The sequence below is a fragment of the Megascapheus bottae genome, chromosome 3 (genome assembly GCF_031878675.1).
Source record: "Megascapheus bottae isolate mThoBot1 chromosome 3, mThoBot2.hap1, whole genome shotgun sequence".
Classification (NCBI taxonomy): Eukaryota; Metazoa; Chordata; class Mammalia; order Rodentia; family Geomyidae; genus Megascapheus; species Megascapheus bottae.
In genome coordinates, this window is record NC_143511.1 from 7082264 (window position 1) to 7098221 (window position 15958).

The window sequence follows — 15958 nt, forward strand, 5'->3', positions numbered from 1 at the left end:
TGACTCTTTGACCATATATATCTTAATTAACCCTCCTCTCATTTGTTTTTTTTCTCAATGCCACTGTGGTAATTCACATGTCTACATATATAACTTAATTAGACTAATCTTATCTATTGCTCTTTCTTTTCTGGCATTCACAGCCACAACTATGACTCACAGCACAGAGAGAGAGAGAGAGAGAGAGAGAGAGAGAGAGAGAGAGAGAGAGAGAGAGAGAGAGAGAGAGAGAGAGAGAGAGAGAGAGAGCGAGCACTTAGTTTTCAAGGATAACTATGGACAGCCCACAAAAACTGGGGATAGAAAGAGTGCTAATCACTTAACACCTTTTGCAAATGAGGAAAACAAACAACAAAGATTACCAATGAAAATATACCATCCTCAAGTTCAGGTTAAATATGAGGCAGAGTCTTCTAGGCTCTGGATCCTTTTGAACTTCCTTTCTCCTTTGTTCTGTTTGATTTGACACAGAGCAGTCTTAAGAGTCCATTTATGAACAAGCTCACATGAGACCATGCTGAGACATAAGCAACTCCATAGTCAGGTGTTCAAAGACAAGACAACCGACACCCATGTCTTTTCTATTAGACACATGCTATCTGTATTGATTTCCTGTCGCTGCTATAATAAATTGCCACAAAGGGTATGATTTAGAAGAAAAATTTATTCTCTCACAGTTTAAAGGCTTCAACTTCCCAAGTTAGTGTGTTTTCAGGGTTTTGCTCCCACCAAAATCTTTAGAGAACACTTCCTTCTGTCTTCCAGTATCTGGTAGTTGTTGATGATAGTGCTAGATTGTGGTTTGCCTTAGTTTGTGGCTGCATCTCTCTAGTTTCATGTGATCTTACCTATATCTTTCTTTTCCCTTCTCATGCAAGAATACTTAGTGATTTGGGAGCACAAGGTAATCAATTCTTGATTATTTTCTCTTTTCAAGGTATTTATCTTCATCTCCTCAGTGTTTGTTTTTCTTTTCTTAATGTTCCTGGGGCTTGACCTCAGGGTCTGGGTACCTTCCCTTAGCTTTTGTGATTAAGGCAATATATACCACTTGAAGCACAGCTCCATTTTTTTTTTGCATTTTGGTGTTTTATTGGAATTAAGAGTCTCATAGACTTTCCTGGTTTTGAACTATAATCCTCAGATTTCGTGAGCTGCTAGACATAAGCCACGGGTTCCTAGTTCTGAAGATCATTTCTTCTAAGAAAGTAAAGTGGTGATTATTCAATGGACTCATTAAAATAAAAATTAGTAAGCTAATTAACTTAATTATACCTCTTGCCTCTGATATGAGCCATTCCTATTCCAGCTTATCCATTTTGTAGAATGTACTAATTTAAAATAAAATATATTAAAATAATCTCTCAGAAGTAGCACTAAATCTTTAATCTGGTCCCAGTAAATACTAGATTTGCATTTCTCAGGATGTGTTTATCCTTCTCCAGTTTTGTTTTATTTTTGTTCTGGTTTTGTTTTTTATTTTTAAGTTATCTTTAAGCAGTTACATGAGGGGTTTCAATTCAACATGTCCGTTTAGGTATACTTATACTGCATCCTCTTTTTCAGAATTTTAAGAATCATCTTTAAGTAATTTTACAGAGAATTTCCAATTTGACATGTCAGTTTTGAGTCATGGCCACCATCTCACTCCTTCCTTCCTTCTCTCTAGGAGTATGTGTTCTCCTAGCCTTCCCCTCTCCATTCAGCTGTCCCTCCCTCTAGCTCCCCAAGACAAAATTAAACTTCTAGATGTTTATTTTATTAAACTGTAGTTATTCAAAGTAGTTCTGCTATTGAGACCCTACCCTTCATATACTATATTCAATGTTTGTGTGTATATGTATATTACCCTGTATATATTCTAAGTTCTTTTATATGTTTACAATTCAGAGCTAACTTCCACACATGAGAAAAAAATGCATCCTTTGTCTCTCTGAGCTTGACATTCCCAGTTTTGAATTGCTGTTTCCCAAGTATGTTTCATAGTTTCAAGAGATCTGAGGGCTGAGGCTCAAAGCCAGCCCAGACAGAAAATCCTATGGGATACTTATCTCCAATTAACCACCCAAAGCTAGAAGGAAAGGTGAATCACTTAGGTAAGAGTACTAGACTTGAGTAAAAAGCTAAGGGACAGTGCCTATGTCCTGTGTTCAAGCCTCAATATTGGCACAAAAGAATAAAAAAAGAAATAGAAGGAGGGCACACCCACAAAGACCAATCATAGGAGACCCCCCCAGTAGGTACAACTTCTCAAAGTTGTACTAACACCTAATAAGTCCAATAGATAGGGACTCAAATTTTTAGGTGTGCTAATCCACACCTAAACTCTACTAGATATGTGTTCAGCATAGATATTAGGGTCTGGCTACCTCTAGCAGTCACCTCTGAGGGATGAATAAGATGGACTGACAGCTGTCTGCTGGAAGAAGAAAAGCAGCTGCAGTTTTGCACTGTTCCTCCTTCCCCCAAACCCTTTCCATCTTAACTTCTGGGATCTTGTGGTTCTGCACATCTAACTATTTAGCAGGTCCCTAATTTGTCGTCTGTTTTGCATAAACACAGTGACCACACCTGCTGGAAGCAGGCCAGAGTCTACACAGGAGTCATTTCCCATTGCACTGGCTCTGGAGGAAACCGCTGAAGACAAATGAATGTGAAGTTGTGTACAAGAGCTATTGGACAGAACTCTGGACCCATTCGTTCCAAGAACATTCCTGGAAACACATGCTCCATGGAAGGTTCTCTGAAAAACCTTTTTGTTTGGGTTTTTTGTTCTTGTTGTTGGTTGTGGGGCTTGAACTCAGGGCCTGGGTGTTGTCCCTGAGCTCTTCAGCTCAAGGCTATCTCCCTACCCCTGGAGCCACAGCACCACTTCTGGTTTTCTAGTGGTTAATTGGATATGAGTCTTCACAGTCTTTAAAGCTTAGGCTGCTTTGAACTGAGATCCTCAGATCTCAGCCTCCTGAGTAGTTAGGATTACAGACAGGAGCCACTGAGCCTAGCTGACAATCATTTTTTTTAAGTGTATAACAAAACCATTCTAATCCTATTTGTGCATTCTGGTGTTACTCTGTACTTTCTCAATTCCATGCAGATGAGTCACTACCAATTACCTGGTTTTACAAAATCTATTACTCTGCTACTTTTTAAAGCTGGGTGAACATTCATTTTTGATGTTGTTTTGTTTTACCAGTCCTGGAGCTTGAATTTGGGGCCTGGGTACTGTCCTTGAGCTTTCTTAAGACTAGTGCACTCTTCTACTTGAGCCACAGCACCACTTCTGTGTATGTAGTACCAAGGAATCAAACCCAGAGCTTTGTACATACAAGGCAAGCATTCTACCATTAGGCCACACTCCCATCCTGAGGATTCATTCTTGAAAAAATTATATCTGTGCCCTGGAAAGCACATCCTTGGAGCTGATTTAATTTTACTTATATCTGCTGACTGTGTGTTATGAAAATGGAAAGGCATCTTAAGGCTATAGAATACTTTCTGGTCATATTTGTCTAGCCATTGTGATCAATATTGTCTTACAAATAGAAAAGACTATACATAGTAGTTTCTAACTCAGAGAAGGAAAGCAACCATTGCTTGGCCCAAACTGTAAGAGAGTTACATTTAAAAAAAAGGGTGAGAGAAAATGAAAGTGTCTTTCTTTGAAATGAATGTAATTAGCAAAAATGTTGGAGCTGGGAGAAATGTAGAGACAGAGAACAAAGAAGTGAAAGTATTCATTTCTTTCATGAAATTAATAAGAATCTTTCAAAAGCATTTGCAAAGAGAAATTCAGATGTCTTAGTGGTCCTGTTTTTAAGTGACCTGCTGTGCTCACTGGAGTCTATTTTATGGATAGTTGGCTGGTAGAGAGAAGCCATGAATCACAGCGAGGTGTTTGCTTTCTGTGGCAAGCACACAGGAAGCATGTGATCCAAACCAAGCCAGAAAAGGAAGAATTATCGGGAAACCCCAAAATGGCAAATACAGTGCAATCTGGCTGTGGTGTTGCCATCAAGTGAAAAAAAAAACTAGAATTGTGGGCATAGATAGGGCAAGAGGCACCAAGGAGTTGATGGAGGAAAAGGCAAAGCTAAGTTGATCCAAATGTGGGAAAAGCCTGTACTTTTTAAGATCTTAGAATCAGTCTTTTGGAACAGGCTTAGTAAAATAAAAGTAACATAGACTTTGCATCCAGATGATTTTAACTGAGAAGATTGTGTGTGTGTGTGTGTGTGTGTGTGTGTGTGTGTGTGTGAGAGAGAGAGAGAGAGAGAGAGAGAGAGAGAGAGAGAGAGAGACAGAGAGACAGAGAGAAACAGAGAGAGACAGAGAGAAACAGAGACACAGAGAGATATTAACTCTATACAATGTACAATGTAGTGACTGCTATTCTATTATTGAGTACCAAAAATGGTACTCATTCAAGCAGTACAGGAATACATCTAAGAATGGTGGTTCACTATGTTCCCTCAAATACAAGAAATAATAACATATAAGAACAAGAATATTTGGGGTTCAAAAACCATGGGAATGCATTTATGGACCATAAGCAAGGAAAAACACTAAGGAAGTTACAGAGTCCAGGAAGAAGCACCCTTAAAAATAGGTTTGGTCTGGATAAGAGAGCAAGGAGAGTGAGAAGGAAAGGGAGAGGGAGACTGGACTGGCTCATTGTCTAATATTTAGAGCCTGGGTCAATTTCAAGGATGCAAATGTATTAAATTACACAGGAAATGATGAAAGTACAGACTCCTGACAAGGACAACATTACTGGTTATATATTTACTATACATATTTCAGGCATTTGAGTTCACTGTCCTCAAATGTCAATAATGGCAAAGTGTATCCCGGTTAATCATAAAGATTTGACTGAAAGCTCTACCATGATGAGTATTATGTCTCTCGAGAGCATCAGTTTTTCATGTACTTGATTGATTTACCCTTACATTGTTTTGTTCATCATGACTCCTGAAGCGATAGACTATAATTACATATGGTATATACCATATATGACACATAGAACACAAGATATGTACAGTTTATATAGTCGAAGTTTGTGTGCTTGCATTTGGTGATGTGTGGTGATGTTCATGAAGTAATAAAATCTCCTGATGACACAGTTCTCAGAATCAGTGCCTTCCTTAAGTTATGGATACATAGATGAACCAAAAGAGAGAGGAAAGGAAAGAAAAAGAAGACAGGAAGGTGAAGAGAGATGCACCTCTCAGATTGCCACCAGCCAGAGTCTAGAGGGGATTATCTCCAGATTAAAGAGGGGGTGGGATCTAAAATGTATCAACAGCTCAAAAAATTGAATCAATCCAAAACTAATCTCCAAAGAAACAACCATCCCATTAAAAGATGGGCCAAAGACTTAAAGAGAGTCTTCTCTGAAGAAGAAACAAAAATGGCCTATAGACACATGAAGAAATGCTCAACATCTCTGGTCATAAAAGAAATACAAATCAAAACAACTCTAAGATTCCACCTCACTCCAGTTAGAATGGCCAGGATCAAGAAATCTAATAACAGGCCGGGAGTTTGGCCTAGTGGTAGAGTGCTTGCCTAGCATGCACGAAGACCCGGGTTCGATTCCTTGGTACCACATACATAGAAAAAAGCCGGAAGCGGTGCTGAGGCTCGAGTGGTAGAGTGCTAGCCTTGAGAAAGTCCAAGGACAGTGCTCAGGCCCTGCGCCCAAGCCCAGGACTGACAAAAAAAAAAAAAAAAAGTAACAGATGCTGGTGGGGATGTGGCCAGGAGGGATCACTACTACACTGTTGGTGGGAGTGCAAACTCATTCAACCACTATGAAAAGCAGTATGGCAGTTCCTCACAAGACTAAACATAGAACCCAGATGTCCCTCAGTTGATGAGTGGATCAACAAGATGTGGTATTTATACGCAATGGGATTCTATGCTACTGTCAGAAGGAATGACATCGCCCCATTTGTGGGGAAATGGAAAGACAAAAAATCATATTAAGTGATGTAAACCAGACTCAAAGGAACATAGGCTCAATGGTTTCCCTCATTTGTCATAATCAGTAGAAACCTTGGGCTCTCCTAGCAGAATTTACGTGGAGCAAAACAGAAGGCGATATTGTATGATGCTAAATGAGGTGACCTCCAGGATATAGAAACAAAGGCCATGTTTGAGTGATTGTTGTCCTTAATGTACTGTGTTATCTCTCATCTCTTTTGCTGTCCCTTGGTTGTCTCATGTTGTTACAGTATTCCACCTCGTTGTCTATATGCATGTTTGGTTATTTGAAGTAAGATAGGGAAGGGGGGGAACAAGATGAGGGGCGGGGTGGGCGGAGGGAAATGGGGACTAAGACATGAGAAAGGGTATCAATGTATGTGAAGTGATGCACCTTCTATCTGGTGAATGTAATGCAACTCTTTTATTAATCACAATAAAAATATATGGAAAAATAGAGAGGGTGTGAGTAAAGGATCCCACAGAACACAAGGACAGCTATCTCCAAACAACCAAGGGTCTGTGACATCAATACAGGCTCATCCACAGGCCCTTTTCATGGACATTTGGTCAACTTGTGTCAGGATTAACCTGATTATAGGCATCATGCTGAGAAGAAAACACAAGACTCTTTGACAATGCAAAGCTTAGTGTCCTGAAAACAGATAGACAAAAAGAGGTAATAGTGTGATGGCAGATGAGATTGAAATTATTCTCAAAGAATTAAGTTTTTGCCTGGTGTGGTAGGTCATATTTGTAACCCAAAAACCCAAGATCAGGAGGTCAGAGGATCAAAGTAAGACTACACTCTGTAATGAGATCCTCAGGGGGATCCATAGTGAAATTTACTTAGGAATAAATAAACATTTTATTTTTTTATTTTTTAGTGTAATGCATAGAGGGGTTACAGTTATATTCGCCAGATAGAAGGTGCATAACTTCTAACACATTGATACCCCTTCTCATGTGGTGTTTTTTTGTTTTGTTTTGTTTTTATTTTTGCCAGTCCTGGGCTTGAGCTCAGGGCCAGAGCACTGTCCTTGGACTTTCCTCAAGTGTTCTACCCTGAGCCACCACACCACTTCTGGCCTTTTCTATGAATGTGCTACTGAGGAATCAAACCCAGGTCTTCATGCATGCTAGGCAGGCACTCTACCACTGGGCCAAACTCCTGCCCCCGCAACCTTCTCATTTTTTTGTTTCTTTTTTTATTGTGATTAATAGAAGGGTTACATATATTCACCAGATAGAAGGTGCATAACTTCACAAATATTGATACCCTTTCTCATGACGTGGGCCCTATTTCCCTCCCACCCTCCCCCAACTCATCTTGATTTCCCCCTTCCCGATCTAATTTCAAACAACCACTTAAGCACATATAAAATGACCCAGCAATTCAACTACTTGGCATTTACCCAATTGTCCAGAAACAGGACATACTAATTCCACTAGCACAACGATGTTCATTACAGCACTATTTACCAGAGCAAAGATATGGAACCAACCCAGATGCCCCTCAGTTGATGAGTGGATCAACAAGATGTGGTATTTGTACACAATGGAATTCTATACTGGTGTCAGAAAGAACGACATTGCCCCATTTGTAAGGAAATGTAAAGTCTTGAAAAAATATTAAGTGAAGTAAGTCATACTCAAAGGAACATATGCCCAATAGTCTCAACCTTCTCATTTTTTTTTTTTTTTTTGCTAGTCGTGGGCTTGAGCTCAGGGCCTGAGCACTGTCCTTGGATTTTCTCAAGGTTAGAGCTCTTCCACTTGAGCCTCAGCACTATTTCTGGCTTTTTTCTATGCATGTGGTACCGAGGAATGGAACCGGGGTCTTCATGCATGCTAGGCAATCACTCTACCACTAGGCCAAACTCCCGGCCCAACCTTCTCATTTTTTATGTTCCCATTTCCCTTCCACATTCCCTCACAATTATCTTGTTTTTCCCCCTTCCCTTTCCTATTTCAAATAAAGAAATAAATATATATACAATATGCCAGGTAACAAAATCAGATACTGTAACAATATGAGATTAACCAAAGAGCAAAAAAAAAAGAGAAGAGAAATAACATGGTACATTAAGAACAACAATCACACAATATAAAGCACTTATTTCCATATCCCGGAGGTTCTTTCATTTAGCCTCATCCTATATGGCCTTATGTATCTAAGTTTTGCGCTATTGTAATCCTCTGCTAGGAGAGTCTTAGATGTATACTAATTATTGCAAATGAGGGAAACCGTTGAACCTATGTTGCTTTGGATCTGGCTTACTTCACAGTAAATGGTGCTGGGAAAACAGGATATGTAGGAGGCTGAAATGTGATCCCTATCCCTTACACTTTCTAAAAAAAATCAATTCAACCTAGATAAATAGGTAGAAATATAAGAACCAATTCTTTCAACCTACTACAAGAAAACAAATGCTGAGGCCCAAACATTAGCAATTACTGTACAAATAGGATTCCAATAGCTCAAGAAATAACTGCATGGATTGACAAATGGGATTACATCAAATTAAAAGGCTTCTGCACAACAAAGGAAACAATTACCATCATGAAGACACTGCCTACATAGTGGGAGAAAATCTTTGCAGCAATTCGTCTGACCCAAGATTAATATTGTAAATATTAATTAAGCAACAAATCCCCTAAAGAATTCACCCATTAAATACCCAAGTGAACATATATTTATCATAATAAGAAATACCTATGACTTTGTTGCCTGGTATATTGTATATATATTTATCTGTAATTGAAATAGGGAATTGAAGGGGGAAAACAAGATGATTGGGAGGGGGTGGGGGAGGCAGAAAGGAACAAAAAAGCAGAGGAGGTATTAAGGTTCAAGAAGTAATGTATCCATTACCTGATGAATGTAACTGTAACACTTTATAAATTATCTAATAATAAAATAAAATAAATACCCATGACTAATAAAAAATAAATAAACATATATGCATAAATAAATAAAATAACCACTCAGGGTTCTATTGATGTAATTTAGTAAAATGCATTGGTATTATGATTGCATGTAAATAAAATGTTTTGGTGAAGACACATGTAATTTTTGGATAGTGTCAAGTCAGCCAACCTTGAAATTTCCTCATCTTTGCTTTTCTTCTGTCTCTTCCTCCGTCTCTGTCTCTGATTCTCTCTCTCCCCCCCCCACTCCCTTTATTTGTATAAATCTTCAAAAATCAATGCGAGTGGACTGCATGGCAGAAGAGATGTAGGTGACAGGTAAAGAATTTTCCAGAGATACTTGTACTTTAGTAACTCAAATAAACTCTTAGGTGGCTTCTTCTCTGTATGCATTTCTGGGTTTTTGAATAATAAAAACCATTATCAAAATTATGTATTTGATATATGAGAATACTGACATGAAGGATGGATGGTAACATACTAGCAGTCACAGCTGAGCAATCTAGCATGCCTCCATCAGAAATGCAATCAGGAAAAAGAGTTTCAAAAATAGTAGAAACTCTGTTTTAAGGTCAGTGTGTCAAGGAGAATGTATTTTAGGATAAAAAACAAATATCTAGTTGCATGCATGCCTTTGCATAACTTACTATTTCAGTTATACTGGGAAACTTTTAAGACACTTATGTGGAACTCTTTGGTCATTAAGCAACTTTATATTCACAGGGGAAATCATTGTATTTTCCAACCTAATGATTTGTGGTTTACTCCCTAGGAATTTTTTTCTAACAATGTACATTTCAAGAGTTTGTGATATTCTGTGTTTTAAGAATATGGTATATAAGCTTGGCACCAGGGTTCATGCCTGTAATCCTAGCTATTGACAAGGCTGAAATCTGAGGATCATAGTTTGAAGCCAGCCCACACAGAATAGTTCCCATGAAACCCTTTTCTCCAAATAACCACTCAAAACCCAGAAGTAGCTGGGTTAAAGTAGTAGAATGCACAAAAAGGTTCAGGGGAAGCACCCAGGCTATGAGTTCAAGCCCCACAACCAACAAAAATAAAATAAAATACATAAATAAAACATGGTGCACATCGAACATTTGTGTAACAATCAGACATGAACACCAAAAACCCAGGAATTTTGATTACATAAAATGATTGTCTTATGTGAAAGGGTATCAATGTATGTGAATTAATGCACCTTCTATCTGGCAAATATCATGTAACCCTTTTACTAATTACAATAAAAAAATAAAATAAAATAAATGATTGTCTTGTTTGAGCTATGGATTAGGGTAAAAACTCAAACATGGTAAACAAAAATAATTGTCTACACACATTGATTTTCAAAAGTGATGATGTCTCTATGTGCTTGAATATTTTCTCTAACCTTTTTTGCTGTTGAGTTGCACTTTTACCCAGCATAGTCTAATAGAGCACAGGGGACTATTTCAATTTCTCTTATATCTGCTAATACTTGTTTTGTCCTATAGTAATGTGAACTATTTTAGATGAAGTTCCATGAGACTTCATCTGATATGTGTATGGCTACTTTCTCTGGTTTTGTGGCTCCATTTGCTCGGGAGATCTTTTTCCAATCTTTCGCTCTAGTCCAGTTTTTGCTTTTGTAAGTAAGATGTACTTTTTGTAGTTGGGTCTTGCTTTTTGATCATGCTTACCACTCTATGTCTTTGGATTTTGCACAGAGGGGGCTCAAAAACTAAACTCTGAAGAATCAGTAATCCATGTAATAAATGAACAAATGAGCTGAATCTACACTTCCCAAAAGAAGTATACATGACCAATAGATGCGTTTAAAAATGCTCAATGTCTCTGGCATAAAGGGAATGAAAGTCAATCCATCATTGAGATTCCATGTCACTACAGTCAGATGGCCCTCACCAGCAGTAAATGCTGGTAAAAAGGAATCTCAGTATGTGGTTCGTGAGAATGCAAGGTGGTACAATCACTATGGTAATTGGTATGGAGATTCCTCAAGAAGACAAAATTAGAACTAGCATGCCATCCACTAATACCATTCTTGGGCATACCTTCAAAGGAATTTAAGTGTGGATACAAAAAAGTCACTTGCATACATGCGCTCATTACAGCACTATTCACAGAAGCCAAGTTATGGAAACAGCTCAGATGCTCTACAATTAAAGTATACAAGTGATGCTGTATATGTACACAAAAGAGATAAAATGAATGAAATTATGCTGTTTCCAGGGAAATGGGTGGAACTAGAAATTATGTTATGCAAGTAAATCAGGTTCAGAAAGTCAACGGCTGCATGTTTTCTCTCACACATGGATGCTAACCTTAAAAAGACAAACATACATGAACACACACGTTTGTATATGTATGCCTATACATGTACATATGCACAAGCATACAGTATATATAATTGATAGGAATATGTGTGTGCATACATATCTGTATATATGTACCTATACATATGGTTTATGTTATCCATTATGTGTATATAATTAATATATATAAGAGAATGACTGAAACAAAGTTTCTACTGCTCACTAAAGCATTTCTGTCTCTTAATAAAGCATTATACTCTCTTCATCCTTCCCCAGATAGGCTCTGCTCTATGTTTTCAGGGCCTGGTGTATATACACACTGCAATCCCAGAGCTGCTAAGATGGTGGGATTTCACCATAATGAATTAATTTCTAAACAAAAGAAATTTTCTGAATAATCACAATCAACAGCTGAATTTCCATCTTTAGAAAAGTAAAGAATATATACCAGCAAAGTATTAAAGTGTATACATTTTTTTCTGTATATTCATATTTATGTCTGTCTATCTGTCTGTCTATCATCTAAAATGTTTGTAATCTTGGGAATGCTTGAGGGAATTAAAAGCAGATTACAGGAGTAAAAGTAAGTTAAGAGGAGGAATAATTCTAAAATTCATTTATTGTATCTACGAATGAAGAAGATAAACAAAACTCACTGGTAGCTGCTGAATATTATGAAGCAGGGGGAAGGAAAAGTGAGAGTAAGGGACTCGATCTGATTAAAATATTGTACTGGCATGTGTGAACTATCACAGTGAGACACTTTGAACAATTCACATGCGCTTTTAGAAAAACAGTAAATTTGAAGGAAATCTTTCCTGGTATATGAGTAATTAATGGGAGTGGGAAGAGCGAACAGAAATGGTTAAAGAGGGTGAAATTTGGTCAGAGTTTGTAGTTTTGTACTTTTTGTACATGTGTGTGAAAATGAAACATTGAGGCAATGGAACAATCTTGTCGAGATTGATTTAGGAAATGGGGAGGCGATAAAGAGTAACTGAACAAAGTATATTATATGTGTATTATGGACATGTCAAATTGAAACCACTTTGCACAAGCAATTAGTGCTAAGTAAAGAGGGGAAATTTTCTAACAGGTGAAATATTTATCGATGAGTCTTCTTTCAACAGAATTCTTCTGGATTACAATCCAACTTCAGGAATCCCCAGCTTAAAAGGCGCTCTCTCTCTCTCTCTCTCTCTCTCTCTCTCTCTCTCTCTCTCTCTCTCTCTCTCTCTCTCTCTCTCTTTCTCTCTCTCCTCCCATATCCTCCCATCCTTTCTTCCATTCCTCTTTTCTTTCTTCTCATTCTCTGCTTTCCTTCCACAGAGGTCTATATGTTTGAATAAACACTGGAAAAGATTCAAGAATTCCACCATTAAAGGTGGTCCCACAGCACTCACAGCACTCTCCTTTTTGGGGAGCAGATCTTGTTATCCTAATAAGACCTGTGTTTGCATTCAGTCGTCACCTGAGCAGTGAATGGTGCTCCACATACAATGGGCTCAGTCTAAACACCGTAATTTCAATGGCTTGTTTCCGTACTTGATGCTTTATGGTCATCCTGAGTTTCTCCACACAAGACACAGGTAGACCAATCAGAGAAGAAAGAGTCCCTGTACTGTGAGCTAGAATTATTCCTTACTTGAAGCCTAATAGAAAGGCAGATTCCAGGGCACACAGTTCAGTATAGCCAGAGATTTTTTTCCCTTGATCCTTGATCCCAACATGACAGTGTCTCTAAGTTCAATAAATCACTTATTTTTTTCTTCAAAAACAGACACTAGCTTTACATTTTTATGGCTCTCAGGTCCCTAGGATAAAATTAGTCCTGGGAAGAGAGGAGTATAGTTTGTGAGGCTCCCATGAACTCTGGGATCATGAGATTCCCTGTAGAAAATGATTCTTTCTTGGGTAGCAGCCAAATGGTTCAGCTTTCAAGACATGCACTGCTTTCAGGGGCGAGGAGATGCTGATACTGAGGGAACTTGACTGTGGCGCATCTGCGGAGATGGAGTACCTTGAATGTCAGCATTTGACATGACAGCCAGGAGATGGAATCCTTCCCTAGGGCAAAATAGGAACTTTAGGTGCTTCATTTCTCCCAGCATTATCTTTACTCAATAAGAAATGTACTTCGTATTCATAAATATCACACACACATACACATTCAAACACTTTAATACTTCACCATCATATATTCTTTACTAAAGACTGCGAGGAAGGCACTGAGTCTGACTTTTCAGATTCCCTATTATGGAAATTGAAACCCCACCACCTAAGAAGATCTGGGATTGGAGTGTGTGTGCATACGAGGTGTTGAAAATCCATAGCAGAGCCCAGTGTGGGTAAAAAGCTGGGAGTGTGGTGGTTCAGTGGGAATCAATAATGGCTCTAGGGAGCAGTAGAATCTTAGTTTCAGTTATCTTTCTCCCATTATTCTGTTTTTTTTTTCTTTCTTTGGCTGAAAGTGGTCCCAAATTTTATTTCATGTTAGTAAACTTTGAAAATGCTAATAATATTGATCAATAGCAATAGTGCTGGGAAAATAAAGTCCCCTAAGTGCAACGCTTTAGAGATGTATAAATACTCCTATTTCTTTATCCTTCCAATGGTGGCTCCACATCCAGTTCCATGTATGCACTCTATGTTTTCTTCTGGTATGTCAGCTCCTGGCCACATGACCCAATATGCTCTGGAATTTTCCACCACCCAGAATTGACTTCTAGAAGGCGGCAAAACAAAACCTGTATCCTCTAAGCAATGGAATGGTGACTCATCTCTGGTGAAGGTCAAACTTTCCGGGAGCTTATGTCCAGAGATATTTGAAGCAGTTGGCTTGGTTGAAGACTGAGCAGATCCTCATTTGCACTGATAACCAGCAACATTTCATGGAAGTTAAACTGAGCATAAACATAAAACAGGACAGTATTTCTGCAGAGTGTGATAAAAACAGAGACTAAGATGTCCATCTTTATAACAGCCACACGAGTACCTGGGCTCTTCGCCCTTTATCCCAGCTATCCTTCTGAATGGATAGCTTTCATCACATTCTGATCTTGTACTGTCAACTCTGGGATTACTCTTTTGCTTTTCCAAGATCGTCAACTATCTTCATTACTTCTCTGAAAGATTTTGTTGTTCTGAGCAAGGTATTTCTTCCCACTCCCCACAAAGTGTAGAACCATGATGTTGAGAAAAGAGACTTCAAAAACAGGGGAACAGTTGTTCACTGTTCATCAGTGAACGAGATACTGAGTGATGTATCTGATGATTCTCATGGATGTTATTGATGAAAGCCTTTGTGCTATGCTTCAAAATACTCTACGCAATTGTGACTTCAGGTTCATCTCTGATTTACATCCCTCCCACTGTCATCCCTGGAAAGCTGAGATTCTTGCTAATAACAATGACAGCCATTGAACCATTGCTCAAAAATAAATGAGAGCCAGTCACTGATGGCTCAGATCTGTAATCCTACTCAGGAGGCTGAGATCTGAGGTTCAAGGCCAGCCTGGGAAGAAAAGTCTGTGACATGCTTATTTCCAATTAACCACCAGAAAATAGGGAGTGTCACGGTGGCTCAAAGTAGTAGACTTAAGCTCAAGAGCTCAGGGACAGTGCCCAGGCCCAGAGTTCAAGTCCTATGACTGACCAAAAAAAAGTGAGAGTTCTCCATCCTGCCTCAACTGAAGATAACTAAATAGAGGCCTGGCCTGAAACCTGTGGATACCTCCTCCTCTTCTGGCTTGTCCAAGGGAGAAAAAGGACAGCAATAAGCAATTGAACATATCAATTAAATACAAAATGAAGTAGACAGACTTGATGAACAAGCCAGTGAAAAGATTTTGAAAGTGTAACAGAAATATAATAAACTTTGCCAGCCATTTTTTTCAGAAGAGATCAGAATTGATTGCCCAAATCCAAAATTTGGGGGTAATAACATTTGTCAACCATCCACAAGTGTCTTTGCTGCTGGGAGAGGAGGATGAAGAGGCACTGCATTACCTGACCAGAGTGGACAGATGTGAAGATATAAACACAGGTTACAGAATAGATTGTTATTTTGATGAAAATCCTTACTTTGAAGATAAAGTTCTCTCGAAAGAATTTCATCGAATGAGAGCGGCGATCCATCTTTAAAGTCCACTGAAACCAAAGGGAAATCTGGAAAGGATCTGACAAAGCACTCCAGTCAAATGCAGAATGAAACCAGCAGGAAGCAAAAACATGAGGAGCTAGAGAGCTTCTTTACTTGGTTCGCTGACCACTCAGATGCTGGTGCAGATGAGATGGGAGAGGTCATCAAAGACGACAATTGGCCAAACTCATTGGAGAACTACCTGGTTCCTGACGTGGATGGTGAGGAAGGAGAAGAAGAGGATGACAATGATGATGAAGAGGAGGAAGGATCAGAAGATATTGATGAAGAAAGGGGATGAGGATGAAGGAGAGGAGGATGAAGATGATGATGAAGAAGAAGGAGAGGAGGATGAAGGAGAAGATGACTAATAAAAAACACAGATGGATTCCAGCCTCTTTTTTTATTATTAATTTTCTCCAGTTTCTGGGAACAAGTTTCAGTCTTCTCCCTCTCTGTGCTCAGTTCCCCTATTCTTGAAGTCTCTTTTCTCAACATCATGGTTCTCCACTTTTTGGGGAGTGAGAAGAAATACCTTGCTCAGAATACAATGGGAAAATAATCCACACACCTGTGTTCTAAATTCATT

General features: G+C 38.7%; 1 pseudogene; it reads left to right on the forward strand.

The window, feature by feature from the left end:
- Window positions 1-15741, forward strand: part of LOC150064897 (protein SET-like) — a 31694-nt pseudogene extending 15953 nt beyond the window's left edge.
- Window positions 15742-15958: the final 217 nt, after the last annotated feature.